This window comes from Triticum urartu, chromosome 5A, assembly GCF_056163025.1.
Source record: "Triticum urartu cultivar PI428250 chromosome 5A, HENAU_Tu73, whole genome shotgun sequence".
Lineage (NCBI taxonomy): Eukaryota > Viridiplantae > Streptophyta > Magnoliopsida > Poales > Poaceae > Triticum > Triticum urartu.
The window spans coordinates 9,904,183-9,911,899 of record NC_141877.1 but is presented as its reverse complement, the minus strand read 5'-3'; the positions used below and the strand labels follow the sequence as shown (position 1 = coordinate 9,911,899).

General features: G+C 40.9%; 1 long non-coding RNA gene across 1 annotated transcript; it reads right to left on the bottom strand.

The window, feature by feature from the left end:
* Positions 1-6,551: 6,551 nt before the first annotated feature.
* On the bottom strand, positions 6,552-7,107 carry LOC147967448 (uncharacterized). Its single transcript, XR_015603765.1, has 3 exons — positions 6,943-7,107; positions 6,813-6,863; positions 6,552-6,683 (listed from the first exon to the last, which is right to left on the bottom strand). It is a non-coding gene; the product is annotated as an uncharacterized LOC147967448 (long non-coding RNA).
* Between the last annotated feature and the right edge of the window lie 610 nt (positions 7,108-7,717).

Here is a 7,717-nt window from a genome sequence, read left to right as displayed (position 1 = left end):
AAAAAAATGGAAAATGAATTTTCCGTGCCAAGAAAATGAAAACTTCCTTAGGCAACATTGTTTGTCATTCCAAGATGCACCCTTGTGCATGATATGAGGTCATTTAAACAAACTATGCCATGAATTTGGCCATAAGATTGATCATTTGGCTTGAAAGCCATGAATCTTCACACATGATAGCTCATTTCTGAGAACATTTTTTAAAATAATTACCGTATTACAAGTTTATTATTTTTTTGGAAACTTGGTCACATCTAATGACACAATGCGAAGGTTTTCCAATTTTTTTGATTTTTTTTTAATTTTTTATGCACGTTTGAAAATGCGGTCAAAACGACGGGAATGACCGTTCCTAGCTAGTGGTTGAATCTTATAATTTTTTGGTGTTTCTCTGATTAAATAGATATTTATGTACCTAGAAATGATTTTAAAAAATAAAGAGCAAACTACGAGGTAGCTACAGTTCAAATTTGACCCGCTTCCAGCTGAATCGGAGGAAATTTGTCTTTTTCACTAGAGGTGGATCAAAAATTTTGACACCCAACCATTTTGTCAATTGTGCATTAAATATGGCCTAGTATTTTATAAAATTGATTAGGTCCAATTTTGCAACAACTATATGGTCGAACCTTCTCTCCGCAACCTTCTCCACCTTCTCCACCTTCTCTCCCGCAACCTTCTCCACCTTCTCTCCCACAACCTTAGAACCAAACAGGGCCTTAGCTGCTGCCGTCCCCTTTGGCCAAAACCCTGGCCGCCCCTGCCCCCGCACCATGGCCGGCCTCCACCCCTGCGTTGACGGTGAGGAGCCCGAGTCTCCACGCCTCCCCCCTCAAGTGGCTAGAAACCCACCAGAGGCGAGGAGAGCACCGCTCATCCTCTGTCTCTCTCGATTCCCAGCCCACCCACCCAACCCGCCGCCGCCGACCTCCATCCTCTCCGCCAACCCCGGCCACCGGCGACCACTCCCCTCCCATCCTCTCCCACGGCCGCGGTCGGACCCTCCTCGCTCGCGCCCTAAACATAGCCGCACCGCACAGCCATGGCGAGATCCAGCAGCGGCCAGATCCAGCACCAGCGGCCAGATCCAGCACTAGGTGGGCACGCGTGGAGGACACCGTTTGCCGCCATGGGAGCACTCGAGGAGGCCCACCTCGCCACTGTCGCCGCGTGCGTGTGCGGCGAGGAGGAGGAGGAGGATCTTCTGGTGGAGCTCGGCGGCGGGAAGGCACCGGGGGACACCATGGAGCTGACGGTGCACGCGCTGCTGGTGGGGATCCGCGACGACGACCGCCGAGAGGGGCTGCGCAGGACGCCCAAGAGCATCGCCAAGGCCTTCCGCGACGGCACCCGAGGTATAACCCGTGGATTGCGCATGCTCGCGTTCGTTCCCTGTTTTGACCATTTGATGGAAGCGTCTAAGTCGAGCACTCCTCGTTCATTAGCGCACTCTGAATGTTGTTCATGACATGTTTTCTTTGTCAGCGTACGTGTAAAGAACTTAGACTTAGACATGAAAGATTGCACTGTCTTTCTTAAGTACTCCTAGTTCGTTAGCGCACTCTGAATGTTGTTCATGCGTATGTGCTTTTGTCAGCGTCCGTGTAAAGAACGAAGCCTCATGTGTTCCATTTACCTACAGTTTTTCTTCCCATGATAGTATTTCACCAGGATTGTTAAACTTAGGCTTTGTGGGCCAACATGTGACTTGTCTTGACTGATGTACGTGCGCCGGTGAGCGCCGATGACTTATCTTTTTCAAGGTTGACTTGCCTTAACAAGTAGTACTCCATTTTCGTTTCATAGTCTACACCGGCTGAATCAACACCTTGTCTGTTGGTTGTTTACTTACTACTAGGCCCAGGTTGACCTGCCTTAACAAGCATATCTCCATTTCCTATTCTGGTCTAGCTGAATGAATGCATCAAACCCTTGTCTGGTGGTTGAATTAATTTATTTACTTGGCTCAGGTTGAAGCTCAAGTACTGCTTGTTGAGGGTAAGGATGTCGCGGATACCATTTCCAGTCTTGTTTCTCAGTACTAGATGACCAGTTGCGCCAATGGCGCAAAGGCCAAGGATAAGCCATGTATTGAAAGAGTGTACATTAATATTATACGGGGACATATTGAAACATATGAGAAAAAATTCCACTTACTATAAGTACAAGCGATGCAATACCCATATAATGTACAAGGACATATCAGTATTAACAGAACCGTTAATTAATCAGACACAAACCCACACCCGAGAAGCACATTGCACAGGGTTGAAACTTTTAAGCCTCACATTCCCAAGCAATGTTAAGGAGGGCCAACAGAATTGAAATCACTGATGCAAAGTATCGACAGTTAGAAATATTTATACACACAGCTTCTTTTTTGTAGTCATATGATGATGAAATCAGTACGTAAATCAGCACCAAGGATAGCCGATCAGACAAACAAAAATTCTGCATCCTACTGAACAACACTATTATGCAGGACTCATTTTAAAAGGCCCTAAGTTCTAATTTCTATAAGAGCTTGAAGCTTTGGAGCCAAGGCTACGAGCCTTCTCTATTGTGACTTCTAAATGTACCTATGAAAGTAAGGATCAGGAACATTCTCTATTAAACCAACAAACTGAACAATGATAACTTGAAATATGTAGAAGTACTAATGAAAGTATTTAATCTGTGCATGTACAGTGGACAAAGATTACAACACCCCGGCATGTTGCAAACATCCTAACCAGCGTACTCTTGATGTAACATGAGAACTTGAAATGTGTTAAATAGAGAGAAAAGGCTAATGACCTGTCTACAAAATAGAAGTGAATTGAATATTTACTATAATGTAACATGAGAACTTGAAATATGTTAAATAGAGAGAAAGGGCTAATGTCTGGTCTAAAGAACAAAACAAATTTGAATATCAGTTTCGCCAACCCTGGATGATCCAACTCACTTCGTATAATCCAGGAAATTAGGGAGCAAATATAAGTAATCCTTCAAGACGCTAGCAACATCTTCAGGATATACAAATCATTTCTGGTGAAAAGTTGAATGTAGCAGTAACCTTTTCTGAAGCACACAAACGCATATATATTCCTTTTGTTATATCATCTAGATCATCCCTGCAAGTACAGGTAAAATCAGATCAATCTCCATTAGCAGACGAACCCCAAGCCAAGCCAAGAACATGCATGGTGGTGGTGATAAATGTTCTTCTCCGGATTCGACGGAAGGCGTGTAGTGGAGTACTCACCGAGGAAATAACTGCCGGACAGGCCCTTGGCATCGAACAGAAGACCGCACCTCGTTGCATTCTTCTCCTGCCGTTGTAGCTCCCTCTCCCGTGTCCTCTCGAAATTAAGGAAAGAGCAGTAAAGTAGTGAACTGAACATCGAAAGCGAGCAAAGGTAGCTAAGACGTATAACATTTTCACTGACAGCGCAAAGGGAAATGTGGAGCAAATGTGTTTTTGTTAGTTCAGTGAGAATTAGAGATCAACCTGATGGTACTTCATTTTTATTCTAATCTGCCAAATGCTATTAAGGAACCTCTTGCTACTTGTCACCCCTCGCTCCTCTCCATATGCCCCCACACTCTCCTCCTCCTCCTCCCCGTCTCATCCAGCGCAAAGGGCAAGAGTGAACCAAGGACTGATAACTTGATCGAGGAAGAAACTTCATTTCCTTAATAGCATTTGGCAGATTAGAATAAAAATGAAGTACCATCAGGTTGATCTCTAATTCTCACTGAACTAACAAAAACACACTTTACACTGCCCACGCACTACTATTACTGTCCATTTGGAGTAGAATTTGTAAGTGAATGTTTATCTACTGCTGTACTCAAGTTAACTTGAATTAGGTCGGATGAATCAGATACTTCTGCCATTGGCATGAACAGGTCAATACGGCATGCACACTATACTGCCACTTCTGCTTCAGAAGTAAAACTTTTTGTATCTTTGATCATGTTTCTAAGAAAAAGTATCAAGGGAACAAGTTATGAGGATAAATAAATGACCAAATTTAGAAGTGTTGTACTTCAGGTACCTGGCGGCAACGACATTGATCACCTGGTCTCTGCAGAACACATCCAACTCTTCCTGCTATCCTGCAACACGTGGCCATCCCAAGCCTGAAATCCTCGATGTTCCATCCAACCTTTGAGTGGCAGTAAGGCGAAACCAATATCGATGTCATGATGAAGCTTTCCAAAAAAAATCAGTGTTCTTAACTAATGCATCTAATCAATTTTCAAGTACTCAATTTCTATGCACTAAGTGTGCCGAACCGCTAAGGAAAAAACAGATTTTATGTTATCATATGTAATCAAATACTATGTAAATGCAATGTATCACCTGTATGGAGCAGCACATGATATATTTATTACTACAAAAGTAGGGCGTGCCAATTATACAGGATAACTTAGTAGTCTCTTAAGGTGCGTTACACATGTCGGATATTACATATTCTAAAAGAATTATTCGCCTCTTTTTTGAGCATTAGAAAGGATACAAAATATTGGTACATTGGAAAGCACTTTTTTACAAATAACTCTGGGTCTGTCCTGGTACCTTAGAACCAGAACATGAAGGAAAACAGACGAATCAACACACAAATACACCATTATTTCACAGGCCTATACTCAATGCAAAGGACAGAGGCAATAAGTGATAGCATATAACCGGAAATGTCATATTTCATATATCAACGTATACAGTAGGACCTATGATAAAACCCACATTTCCTGGGTCAACATATCTTTATTGACCATGCTGGAGCAATGAGGCACAAATATTCATTATTTCGCAGGCCTATACTCAAATTTGAAGGACAAAGGTAATAAGTGATAGCATTATTTCTTGTTTAACCTCATCGCAACCAGCTACATCCATAAAAAACACCTATATCAACCGAAGAGCAGTTGTCAGGGAGATACAACCAATATCATGTAAACCAAAAGCGAATACTACAGCAAATCTGGAAAATGAGAACTCTGCGAGCTCCAGAATTACTTTTCAGTGGACCTAAATATTTCCGATTGCCTCTTTTTTGGAGTATAGTACCAAAAGGAACGGTAAAGAGAATGATACGGAACAAAAAAGAACTAACCTTATTTTTGGAATTTCTGTCCATGTTTATTACTGTTGCTTTTCCGATGTTTGTAGAAGGTTCAGTTTGAGTAAAACATGGGATTCCATCCAGTGAATATCAAGGGGATACATGATCAGTCTGAAACTTGACTCGACAGGCTGAATATACACAATGAAACAGAGGTTTCAGTGAGATTATCAGATTCACACAAGAAAGTTGCTTTGAACATTAACTGAAATACTCATATAATTGGTGCAAGCAAACAAGATTCACAACAGATTAACGTACATCAATGAAAAACCAAAAACCAAATTTCTCTGGAGATCAACATAACAGAGTATCAAATTACATCGTTCCTCCAGCCAATTGTTCTCAAATTAAACTATCCTAATATTATGAACATGCTTACTAAAATAGACTATAAAAAAATTCAGGTGATTCTCTTCTTATTACCGGTTTCATGTGTGCACTGATGAACCAGGGAAAAGCCAATTTAAACAAGTATTATGTGGGTATTGTAGAGCATATTTTTCATATCTAATCAACTTGACAGGCACATAGCAAAATTTCTAACCAACATATCTGCACAGTACACTGAAAGTAGAGTAAGCAAACTCACCTCATGAGTGGAAGTTGGCTATCTAATCCTGAAGCAATAGTGATGGTGGTTGGTTCGGCCTATGCCCATTGGGTCCTGATATCTTGCTATTGCAGAAATGCTCTTCCCCGTTGCAACAACTATTCTAAAAGTACGAACGTGGATGTGACTGTCTAAAGATAGGAACCTAGAATAAATAAACTTCATATTACCAATCATAGTGACAAAACCATACTAAAATAAATTACTTTGTTGGTTAGAAATCTTGCTAATCTACATCATAGAGAACAGAATTAAAATCCAAGTTACTGTTTTGCTCATCTACATCACAAAGAAATAAAGCCAAAGTTGTTGCTTTGCTCATCTAGATCACAGAGGTTGAACAGAAATAAATCCCAAGTTATTATTTCTATTGGTATCTATAAAATCTACTTGCAAGCAATTAACTAAGCACTCCATAAGCATAAATAAAAAAATAGTATATAGTTCAATAACTATAGAAAGTATATAGTATCATCACATATACAGAGCACATCTTAATTTCGAAAGACAATAAAAAGTATCACAACTAACAACTGAAAAGCATATAGAAACACGTCTAGAAAACAGACAAGCAGGATAGTGTTTGCTGTCATCAACACCTCAATACTAAATATTGGCTAAAACCTGCTATTACAGTAAAATATTAGAAAGAGTACCTTGATAAACTAAAGATAGTTCGATCGTACACATTAAATCTGTGCATGGAATTTCTTTTTAAACGGAACACTACATTTAGAACAGTAGAAGGTCACCCTTGCATACAGAAATTGTAGTATATATTAAAACTGACCATACTGAAGGGTGGCAAGGTTACTCACTGGCTCCATTAGCCACATCGATTGTGTCAATTGCTGCAAGAGCATCCTGATGAGCACTACCCAGTTCCATAAACTCCTCCCATAAAATAAGTATTTTGTTGTATGTCCCAGCTTAAGGCATTAGCCCGTCATAGTTACCTAAAGTACAATTACTTTGTAAGGATGCAGCAAATATGCATGAAGATTCCTCAAAAAGAAGTGCACTATTTTTTTTACTCATGACAATATAACCAGAATAATAAGATCAGCAACTGGTAAAAACTCAACCTGATGAGTGACGTACACCACAGATTTTTAGCCAAAGCCTCAAGAAAGCATCTGTACAAAAGTTAAGAAATCTTAAGCAGTGACTTGTCAAATTCCCGTGAACAGAACACTAAAGATAGTATCATTATACCTAGAATATGTGGGATCATGTATGAGCGTAGAGTGCGCTTCAAGGATCATCAAGCAAATAAATATTAGCAGTCTGACACATAGTTAGTGCTATCTGATTCCAATCATAGAAATCATGCATATATGTAGACAAAGCAGATGAGGGCCCTGTTGGGATTGCAAAGAAGTCTAACAAGTTGCAGATTCCTGTTGTCGTTGGAATCGCCATCGTGCACCAGCTGCAACGGCCGTCACCGACCCGCTGAGGACGCGGTCCGCTGCACGGCCAGATGAGCTGCCTCCTATTGAGCGATGAAAAGGAGGAACATGCGGAGCGCAAGTAGGAGTTGAGAGTTTTCTTCAATTGCAGGATATAGCTTCACCAGATATTCGAAAAGAAAATCATGCAACTCCACGGCAAATTCAACCCCAGTAGCTCCACCACCGATAATCACAAAGTGAAGGATCTTCCTTTTCTCCTCTTCACTGAGGTTAGGAAGTGACGCCTTTTCAAAGCAGTCTGTCACGCTCTTCTGAATCTTTTGGGCATCCTCCACTACCTGCCATTTACAATGTGAGGTTGTAAGCACAAGATATGACTAATACTGCACGGTAAAAATACCATATATCTCAAGAGTTTGCAGGAAATTAAACTATAACTTACATCTCAGGATTGAAACATGAGAAATAGCAGAACAGTAAAGAGACACACAAAGCCAATCAGGATTTTACCTTCAGAAAGTGGCAATGCTCCATCACACCAGGAGTGTTGAATGTATTCACAGTAACTCCAAGAG